General features: G+C 35.6%; 1 non-coding gene across 1 annotated transcript; it reads right to left on the bottom strand.

The window, feature by feature from the left end:
* Positions 1–2,914: 2,914 nt before the first annotated feature.
* Positions 2,915–2,986, bottom strand: TRNAC-ACA (transfer RNA cysteine (anticodon ACA)). The gene has a single exon. It is a non-coding gene; the product is annotated as a tRNA-Cys (tRNA).
* Between the last annotated feature and the right edge of the window lie 8,950 nt (positions 2,987–11,936).

Consider the following 11,936-nt stretch of genomic DNA (forward strand, 5'->3'; position numbering starts at 1 on the left):
GTGCTGATATTTTATCACTATGGAATCATGTATAAACTTGAAATGCATGCAAATATGCTTGATGGTGTTCCTAACAAAGGAATGCAATTTAAATCTATGATTTTTTTTTTCTTATTAAGCTGATTGTTGGAGATCAAAAAAGGTTCATAATATACTATGTGGCTGAAGAAGCAGGGCATTTTTGTATGTTTGTAAATTGATAAAAGACTAAAACATTAAATAGATTAGTAGACCCTTTAATTTCACTTTTGCATTCTGTTTCACTGTCACACTCACATATAAAAGCAATTATATATGTATAACTCAAATCATTACAGCTTTTGAGTAATAAAAAGTTCAGAATAAACAAAAATGTGTATTAATAGAAAACATTCCATGAAATATTTACAAAAAGTAATACAGTGCATAAAGAAATGTCACTTTATGTATTGCTATAGAAAAATCTCAAATAATATTTTAAGTGAACAAAACATTGCTGAAGAGCATGTAGAGTATGCTACTAGTTTGATGAAATGAGGAAAACCTATACTTCTAACAGATATGTGTGTTTGTGTATATATTTTGCTTTGCTCAGATGCTCAGTTGTGTCCAACTCTGAGATCCCATGGACTGTAGCCCACCAGACTCCTCTGTAGCCCAGACTGTAACCCACCATTGGATTCTCCTGGTAAGAATATTGGAGTGGGGTGCCATTTTCTCTTCCAGGAGATGTTGCTGACCCAGGGATCGAACCCAAGTCTCTCACATCTCCTGCATTGGCAGATGGGTTCTTTACCAGTTAGTGCCACCTGGGCGGCCCTTGTGTATATACATGTGCTTATGTACACATGTATATTTAATGTATACACATAATGAAGACATAAGAAACCATTAATAGTAGTTGTCTTTTGGTGTGGGGAACTAAACAGTCAGGAAACATGAGAAGGAGAAATACTTAATTTTATCCTTTTAAAATTGTGTACAGTGCACTAGGGCTACTTATTACAAATAATTTTTAAAATAAAAATAAATCACCTATTAATTGCTATTGTATAAAGCCATGAGCTACAAATGATAAAATACAACTTCATGTATTGTACTTTCTGGCTTTTTCCTCGCCTTAGATATCACTATTCCCAAATCAACAGAAAGTGGGGACTTCAGTCAAGCATTTAATATGTGCAAGGATCTCCTAGGCTCTTCCATGTAAAAAATTACTTTCAATTTGATTTAGGAACTCAAAATGCTAAACTTAACAATGAAGTCTATGCTTTCCTTATACAATTCTTGTGAGAATTACACTAAAATCTAAGGTGAAGCTTGGAAAATCAATACTTCTGGGGATTCTATGTCCTGTTCTTATTCTTCTGAAGAAAGTTGCCAACAGCTTTCAAACAGAGAGCTTGCTGTTTGTTAATACATTTTTGTGTATTAGTGTTTGATAAGTCTTGCAATTAAAGATAGTCTAGAACTTACTTTTAAGTACATTGGGTTTAATTTCCCTTTTGACCAACATCTGTTACAGTACTATCCATTCCTCTCTTCTTTGAATTATAAAGGTGTTTGAAATAAATGTAACTGGAAAATGAAATTTTTATCTATCTCCTTTGCCAAGCTAAGAGAAGAGATTAGGTTAAAAAAAATGTCTTACCTAAGAGCTTAATAAAATCAATTAATGCATTTAAAATTTATTACATTTTCTAGCATCTGTTTTCTGTTTCACTGTTTGTTTTCATTGTCAGTTAAAGGAGGAGGTATTAAAGGTACATATGGCCCAGCCAGTTTCCACTATGGCAAAGTCTTCCAGAAATAGTTTTGCTAAATAGGTACATGAAGGCTTATGTGTGGGTGTGCACGTCATGATATAGCGTTCCTAGGCACCAATCATTTTCTTTTCTAAATTGAATGAATTTTATCTGGCAAATGCACCAAATCATAAAAAAGAGGTGGATGTGAATCAAAATGAGTTTTGTGGGTAAGAATGGAATTGTTGAAGAGTCTCCTCACAGTGAAGGTTTGAAGAAAGTAAACCGATAGGAAGGGGAGTGAGTGAAAGGACTTACTTGGTAGGAGATCATTTGCAAATAAGCTGTAAAAAATAATATTAGCAGCCAATATTGAATATGTTTTATAAATATTGCAATTTTCTTTAGTTTTCAACCATTTGGAATATTCAAATATAACCCTGGCAATAAAGGCAGATCCAGATGATAAAATAGGCTTTGTACTTTGATATTAGATACAGATTTGGCATTTCATAATTCATTTATTTTGAAGTAAACAGAAGACTTACAAGGAGAAAGTCACTATAAGAGATAGGGATGGGCTAAATACTGCATAAAGCAGATAAATACGGGCTTCCCTGGTGACTTAGATGGTTAAGAATCTGCTGGCGATTCAGGAGACCAGGGTTTGATCCGCAGGTCAGGAAGGTCCCTTGGAGAAGGAAACGGTTACCCACTCTAGTATTCTTGCCTGGAGAATTCTATGGACAGAGGAGCCTAGTGGGCTATAGTCCATGGAGTTGCAAAGAGGCAGACATGACTGAGTAACAAACACACACTATAAATTCATATAATTTAACTAAACACACTTTGGAACTGAACTATCTAGATATTCTGGAAAAAATAATATTTGCTTTCTTTTAGTAGGGAATTTGCATTCCTAGTTCTTCACTACTTTTCTTTGGAACACTTTTTTCTAACAGTCTACACCTATTGTATATTACTGCTAAATAGATGCATACATTTCCCCTTAAATACTTCTTAATTACAACAAATCAAATGACCACAAGGGCACTTGAAGTGAAGTGAAGTCACTCAGTCATGTCTGACTCTTTGTGACCCATGGACTTTAGCCCACCAGGCTCCTCGGCCAATGGGATTTTCCAGGCATGAATACTGGAGTGGGTTGCCGTTTCCTTCTCCAGGGGATGTTCCCTACCCAGGGATCGAACCTGGGTCTCCCACATTGTAGGCAGACGCTTTACCATCTGAGCTACCAGGGAAGCCCACAAAGTCATTTACAAAGGAACAAATTTGTATACATGGTAGGTTGAACCTAAGACTAGAGATAAAGAAATTATTATTTTGACTGCTTTGTTAATTTTATCTCTTCACAAAAAAAGAAGTGGAGAATTAAAGAAACCACATAGACAAATACTATACCAAATGACACTTTCAACCCAAACTGCTGTGTTGTTTTTTTTAAGATAAAAATCTTTTCAATTGATTCAGCTGGTTTCATTAAAATAACTGATTAAATTATTTAGCTTGATCTGGGGAGCCAAAACAATTAGAAGCACACTAATACAGTGAAATCACAATGGTGTGATCACTTACCTAGAGTCACACATCCTGGAATGTGAAGTCAATTGGGCCTTAGGAAGCATCACTATGAACAAAGTTAGTGGAGGTGATGGGATTCCAGTGGAGCTATTTCAAATCCTGAAAGATGATGCTGTGAAAGTGCTACACTCAATATGTCAGCAAATTTGGAAAACTCAGCAGTGGCCACAGGAGTGGAAAAGGTCAGTTTTCATTCCAATCCCAAAGAAAGGCAATGTCAAAGAATGCTCAAACTACCACACAATTACACTCATCTCACACACTAGTAAAGTTTAGCTCAAAATTCTCCAAGCCAGGCTTCAACAATACATGAACCATGAACTTCCAGGTGTTTAAGCTGGTTTTAGAAAAGGCAGAGGAACCAGAGATCAAATTGCCAACATCCACTGGATCATCAAAAAAGCAAGAGAGTTCCAGAAAGAAAACATCTACTTCTGCTTTATTGACTATGCCAAAGACTTTGACTGTGTGGATCACAACAAACTATGGAAAATTCTTCAAGAGATGGGAGTACCAGACCACCTGACCTGCCTCCTGAGAAATCTGTATGCAGGTCAGGAAGCAATAATTAGAACTGGACATGGAACACAGAATGGATCCAAATAGAAAAAGGAGTACATCAAGGTTGTATATTGTCTCCCTGCTTATTTAAATTATATTCAGAGTACATCATGAGAAATGCTGGGCTGGTTGGAGCACAAATGAATCAAGATTGCCTGGAGAAATATCAATAACCTCAGATATGCAGGTGATACCACCCTTATAGCAGAAAGCGAAGAACTAAAGAGCCTCTCGATGAAAGTGAAAGAGGAGAGTGAAAAAGTTGGCTTAAAGCTCAACATTCAGAAAACTAAGATCATGGCTTCTGGTCCCATCACTTCATGGCAAACAGATGTGGAAACAGTGGAACCAGTGAAATACTTTATTTTGGGGGGCTCCAAAATCATTGCAGATGCTCACTGCAGCCATGAAATTAAAAGATGCCTGCTATTTGGAAGGAAAGTTATGACCAACCTAGACAGCATTTTAAAAAGCAGAGACATTAGTTTGCCAACAAAGGTCTGTCTAGTCAAAGCTATGGTTTTTCCAGTAGTCAGGTATGGATGTGAGAGTTGGACTATGAAGAAAGCTGGACACCAATTATTTGATGCTCTTGATCTGTGGTGTTAGAGAAGACTCTTGAGAGTCCCTTGGACTGCAAGGAGATTCAACCAGTCCATCCTAAAGGAGATCAGTCCTGAGTGTTCATTGGAAGGACTGATGCTGAAGCTGAAACTCCAAAACTTTGACCACCTGATGTGAAGAGCTGACTCCTTTGAAAAGACCCTGATGCTGAGAAAGATTGAAGGCAGGAGGAGAAGGGGTCGACTGGGGTTGAGATGGTTGGATGGCATCACTGACTCAATGGACATGAGTTTGAGTAAACCTGGGAGTTGGTGATGGGCAGGGAGACCTGGTGTACTTCAGTCAATGGAGTCACAGAGTTGGACACGACTGAGTGACTGAACTGAACTGAATACAGTGCAATGCTGATGATGCAGATTTTCAATAACTGATTTATAATATCATGAAAATGACATGACTGCACTGATCTACAGTAATAAAGAAAATTTACCAAAGCGAAGAGTGATAACCAGGTTTTGACAATATATACTCATTTTTAAACCTTGCAAATGTTTGCAATGTTCAGTAAACAAAAAATCAGTAAACAGACATCTTCAGCAGCTTAGGGAATCACCACTCATTATTACTAATTATTTTGTATGCAATACAAATACTTAGGATATCAGTTTTATCTGAAAAGTTTGTTTTGCTGACTCTCTGGCTCAATATTGATATTATTGTTAATGGATCTTACTTATGGAATGATACATGATTGCATCTGTCCTCTAGCTAAATGCAACATTCACTAACTTCTATGGGAATAAAAGAGCTTTTACTAATCAAAACTGGTAAAAATTAGTTTTTCCTAATGGAAGTACATTGCCTGTGATTGCAAAGTCAGTGACCCTGAATCAGGTGGATAAGGACAGGATGGCTATTTTAAAGGTAAATGGAGGGGAAAATCTATTTGTGTTTCCTAGAATAATATCCTTCAAGTGCCACTCTTGGAAAGATTTTTTCACTAAAGACTCCCACTAAAGATACAGGGTTACCTGCCAGTCTCAGGTTTATGCTTCTTCACAGCATTCAGGGAAAGTAATTTCTGGTCAGAGTCTGCATAGAATTTGACATTGACCCTTCAACACATAGTCAGGTAGCCAAAGTGCTTACAGGTATTAAAATAAAGACCATACTGGCCATTTGCATTAGGAAACAGCCTGAAAATGCCAAGCAATATTTTAATACAGTGGACTTTATAAATGCTTGTTAAATAGAAAAAGGGAGGCAGGCAGGAATGAAGGAAGCATGAAAAAAAGGAAGAGAAAAGGAAGGAAAGAAAAAAGGAAGGGAAAAAGAGACAAATGGAGGAATTCAAATCTAGCAAAAGTAAGTCAATACACAAATGTGTAGAAAAATGCAATATAATTATGACACTTGGTAGTAATACAATCTCAGTAGTAACTTCATACTGAAAACAAAAACAAAAACAAAAACAGAATTGTGCAAAGGTCTGCAATCAATCACTGAGGACTTCAGAGGCACATGGATCAGGAGAGAAATAGGTCATAAGGAAGGAGGCTCAACCCATGACTAGAAAACCACCACTCTGAGGAAGGTGTCATATGTGCATTATAATTACTTAATTAATTAGATTTCAAAGTCAAACTGAATTGAAAATAAACTGAAAGGCACTCCATTCATTGCACAGCTCTGGTGATTGTTACAAATAAAGTTCTGAGTCAAAGAACAGGCTTAGCTAGAGAATAAATTTTGGTATTTAAACCTGAAACAAGAAAACTGAAACTTCATTGTAAAGCTCACTGAGGGGTACTTATATGGGTAGTTGATGGAATATCTCCAACTCAAGAATGATCATCACCCGGAATATGCTAACCAAGCATTGATCAGTTGTTCCAGAAGCTTCTGTGATATGTTCTTTATTCATTGAACGGCAACATTTTTCAAAATTTTTTATTTTCTTCATTCTCTTAATTATGTTTTTGTAATCTGAATTTCAAATGTCACCTTTAAAAACTGCCTTATTTGTGCATTGTAAAACTGTTTATTTTCCAAAAGGCAACCTGTCCCCCCAGCCCCACTCCTGCCCCGCCCAGAGAATCTTGGCACTTCTTTTCAATGGAAAAACTTTAGTTTTAAAATGCCAGTCCAGCTGAAATCATTGTTGTATTTGGCTAGTAATTAAAAGCTTACTGCTAGTCACCCAACCGTTTATACCACTTACTACAGACTACTCAGTTGATAATTTAATGGTTTATGGTTAATAAAATACAGTTACTATTAAGGGGCAGATTATTTCCAGAATAAAGTAAGTTATCTTTCCAACATTAGACATATAAAGTTGTAATATAAGGCTCAAAGAAAAGCTATTTACCTTACAAATACCTTCTTTTTTCAATGCATTCTCTTTCCTTACTGTTGTTTAGTTGGTAGGTTATGTCCCACTCTTTTGCAACCCCATGGACTGTAGCCTTCCAGGTTCCTCTGTCCATGGGATTTCCCAGTCAAATGTACTTGACTGGAGTCAAGGAGTGGTTGCAATTTCATTCTACAGGGGATCTTTCCAACCAAGGGATTGAACCTGCATCTCCTCACATTGCCAGGCAGATTCTTTACCACTATGTCACTCATTCCTTGGACAGTGTTAACTATGGTTTTGAGTAACTGCTATTGAGTCTTGCTTCAACAGCACAACAGATATATTCCTAGAAGAACCAATGTATCACCATATAAATATGTGTTAAATATTTAATTCATACTAATTGTATTCTCTCTTAAGAAAGTTGTTCTCTTAAAATGTTGATTTGTTCACAAATGAGAAGCTGTAGATTCAGTTAAATTTCCCCCAAAGAACATTAACCATAACTGTTTTTAAAACTACTCCAACCATTTACATGACACACCTATTTGCCATTTTTTTAGGTTATTCTCCTGTGTTACAAATAGAGTCATGCCTCTTCAAGTGTAATTTCACTATGCTTTTGATTTTTTTTTCCCCACCAACAAAGACATCAAAGTAAAAAAAAAAAAAAAAAAGACATCAATGTTTTAATGAATGGTGGAGTGGGGTGGTAGGGGTGGGGGGAGGGCTTACATGTCTGAAGCAAGGCCTGGAGAGACACCCTGCCATGTGCTGCTGGCCATCCGTAGGACATGACGGAAGACTTGGACTTCTAGGAGAAAGTGGAGATTACCAGTTATAGGGGAATTGAAGTCAGCTGGGCTCATTAGTTACCAGGGAAACCAGCAGAGAGGCCTGTCCCTCATGACTGGCCCCATTGTGATTAGAACAATCACCAGCTGGCCCTGGGGCAAGTATGCAAAGTTCAGACATATTAGAAAAGATGCTGATGTTTGGAAAGATTGAGGGCAGGAGGAGAAGGGGACAACAGGATGAGATGGTTGGATGGCATCAACGTAATGGACATGAGTTTGAGCAAGCTTCAGGAGTTGGTGATGGACAGGGAAGCTTAGCATGCTGCAGTCCATGGGGTTGCAAAGAGTTGGACATGACTGAGCAACTGAACTGAAATGAATTGAATCTGTCCTTTTCCCAATAAAGCTGCCATTTTGATGAGGGGAGAAAATGCAGTTGTTTGTAATAAATTCATTTATGGAAATAACATTTTTAAATATTGGAACTATTTCCATTGATATGTGATTCTGTTGGATAAAGGAAGTCTGATATTTTTAAAACAATTGTGTCTGCACAGATAAACTTGTAAAGCAAATTTTCTAATTTCTTTTCCAGTCTTCCAAATGAATTTTTGGGGTTTTGGATCCATTTCTTAAAGGCTAACTTTCAAAAAGTGGTCAAGTTATAATTCTTATACACATAACAAAATGAATCTCTGTTTAAGATTTTAACACATTAATAAGGAAACAGGTGAGATGTTACAACCAGATGAAAGAAGAATCCCAAAAGCAAACACATTAATAGGTCAGGAATACTGAAATGAAAGTGCAAATGGACGTGAAGATGTTCTTTCCATGGCAAGAGGAGAAATGGGAGGGTTGCCCAACACTAGACAGAATACATCTGCACATCTAGAGACCAGGATTTTTTCCATTGCTATCAGGAATGATACCAGTGGAAATTAAGACATTAAGAAATTACAAAATAACTCTCATAAATCAGAATCAAATAACTTGAAAGAATATGTTATGGACCGTGCGTAGCTTTCCAATGAAGGAGAAATTTTCCCCCATGTTTTAAAGTGACAATTAAGAAATAACTTTTGAAATAATTTTCAATTGAACACCAGAGTAGATAGAAATACATCACATAGATTTCATCAATCACCTTCAAATGAATGATGATGGGATTAGAAAATATGTACCATGATTTAGTAGGCTCAATTGATATTGAAGTTCTTTCATTGTGTGTACATTTCTTCCATGGAGGACAGCATGGCAAACCATTCCAGTATTCTTGCCTAGAAAATCCCATGGACAAAGGAGCCTGGTGGGTTACAGTTTGTGGGTTGCAGAGTTGGACATGAATGAAACTTAGCAAGAAAAATATGATGACAGCTGTTAAAGCGATGCAATGCAATAAACTTAGTTCTTAAACTTCAAATCTCTGTATTACAAAATCTCAAACCAAATTAAAAAATAATCATATACATTTTTGTAAGAACAAATTGCTTGTGCTATTAAATCATGTATAACATAATATTTATTTCATTTTTACTTTCATTATAAAATGTAAAAAAAATAAATAATTAAAACATCAGCTAAACTGATCAATCACTCCAAACTTAGAAGGAAAAAAAAAAAAAATCTGTAGAGTCCCCTGCTTTCTGCCACTATCCTGCTTCCATCTTAGCCCATCCTCTCTTCTTCGGTTCCCACTTCTATTAAATTTGCCTTCTTTCTGAAATCTTCCATGACAGCCCCAAGGTCTCTGAGGACCTTGTATTATTTAAATTCAGCTTAGTTCCTTGACTAAGTAGAAGGTTTTAAATGTTGGTGATGATGTTTCATGCAAAGCCTAGTTTCATTTATTTTTTTATTTTTTAGTTAAGGAAATATGTAGCCCTTTTACTAGGCCTGATGAAACTGGTTACAGGAAAGAAGACTTCTTTTAAATTCATATTTTCTTTAAAAATGTCAGGTAATATTTTTTAGACAGGAGCTGATGTTCTATATTATCTTATTAGTGTTCACCACTAATTCATAGTCTGTTTTCTCAACCTGATAGATTCAAAACTCAATTACTAACTGTCTGAAAGTAGATTAATTTCTATAAATAACTGACAAGTCAATTCTGAACTGTGTTAAATAAAAATGATAATGATAGTTAATAATTTACACATGAAAACAATTACTGACTTCAGGGCTAAGATATGGCAGAATCTATATGAAAAGTTCCTAGACAGATGAGTTTTGTATGATTATTGTAAAGACAACATTGTTGTAAGACAATGTTGTCAGACAATGATTGTTGTAAGGTAGGTGATATTCATCTTTCTTTATGCCCTGATGAGTTATCTTTCTTGTCATTTTAGTGCATATTCAACTTCTCTCCTGTGCATAAAACAGGCCAGTGATTTAAAAATCACTTTCCCTCCTGAGAAACACTTAAAAAACTAACATATTTTCCATACCCCATCTATATTAATTCTATTTCAATTCCATTCTTTGCATTTTCCTACAACACTAGACAAAATATTTGTCATCTCTTGATAATTAAATACAAATCACCTCTCTTCTGAGTTTTAATAAGAGCAAGATCATTTTTTCCTGCTTTACTTACTGATAGAGTCACATTTCCAAAAACAAAATCCATGAATCCCTTAATTGACTTGATCACAAGTTTTATAAATCAAAGAAACATTTACTGCCAAAAGGTAGAGCCTCATTTTTAAAATCACAGCTAAAGGAAAAAGACTCTCAGAATTTCAGAGATTCTCTCATGTCACTTGTGGACATAAGATTGGTATCTTTAGAGTTGGGGATTCCTCTAGTTCCTACCACTATGGTCTAACAAAGAGAAAGAAGTGGTGAAGCCGATGCTCAGTTCATTTCAGTTCAGTTCAGTCGCTCACTTGCATCTGACTCTTTGTGACCTGATGGACTGCAGCATGCCAGGCTTCCTGTACATCACCAACTCCTAAAGCTTGCTCAAACTCTTGTCTATCAAGTCAGTGATGCCATCCAACCAACTCATCCCCTGTCATCCCCTTCTCCTGCCTTCAATCTTGTGCAGCATCAGGATCTTTTCCAATAAGTCAGTTCTTCCTATAGGTGGCCAAAGTATTGGAGTTTCAGCTTCAACATCAGTCCTTCCAATGACTATTCAGGACTGATTTCCTTTAGGAGATGATGCTAGAAAACTAAAACATAATTGGAGAAAATCTATAAAATCTAGTTATTTGGGAAAAAAGAGTAAGACTGAAATTCAAGATAAGTTAAGCTTTATAAATCACCTAACTTAAAATTTTAATTTTGGGATCATAATAATCTAATTCATAGTAAACAAAGACCTGATCCAGTGAGCTAAGAAACTGGGCTGTATAAGCAAGTTTTGGGTATTTCTTACAGTGGATTGGAACCTATCTTTCATTAGTTTATTGAGGATAAATGAGTTAAGCTTCACTTTATTTAACATGAAGTTAATGTCCTTCTCCATAATTTGTAAGGGATGATTAAGTAGATTTACAAATTTGTATTCCTTAAAAATACACAAAGTCCTACAAAAGAGTTTTCTAAAATGAAAGAGTGAATTTGGTAAGACAGAAACATATGTAACCTCTTGAAGTTAAATCATTAATGAAGTTTTTAAAAATGTCTAACTTGATCACAGTAGCTTAGGCTCTGAAATTATCTGGTTCATTAAAAAAATTAAGCCTTTTTAATGAAAAGCTAATACTAACCAGATACTTTTTTCTGTCTGTATTCATTCATCTGACATAAAATTAAGAACAAAAAGAACTTCTTTGATGAATGACCTCTGCTAACATTTCAGTAGAACACATGAGGATATTTTACAATTTTTATTTCACTAACAAATTAAGCTTATGTTAATCATAAGTGTCACTCACATGCAAATTATGTATAAATATTCAGGGTGATCTATATTTTATCAATTGTAACAGAAAACTTGTCAGTCAGTGTGAGTTTAAACAAGCAATTAAGGCATGAGTTACTAAACATTTTAAACAAACAGACTGCATCAAACCCAAATTAGGACTGTTCAAAGAAATTTCATAGCGTCTTAATTGCACAGATGCCCGAACTACCAAGAATTTCTGCATTCATAAAAGATAAATACATTAGTTTTACATTTATTATAATCTTTTCAACCCTAGTCTCTTCATAATCACTTTGGAAGCTCTTACCATAACCTGAGTCTTTGTTGTCATCCCTTTTCTGATGGTTATAGCTTCTGGGGAATTCAGGTAAATAAGAAAAGCCCAAGGGGGATCAACTTCTGAACTAAAATGTATAAAACAAGATTCTTCAGACCTTCCAATTAAACCAAAG

The sequence above is a fragment of the Dama dama genome, chromosome 18, assembly GCF_033118175.1.
Source record: "Dama dama isolate Ldn47 chromosome 18, ASM3311817v1, whole genome shotgun sequence".
In the NCBI taxonomy this organism is placed as follows: Eukaryota; Metazoa; Chordata; class Mammalia; order Artiodactyla; family Cervidae; genus Dama; species Dama dama.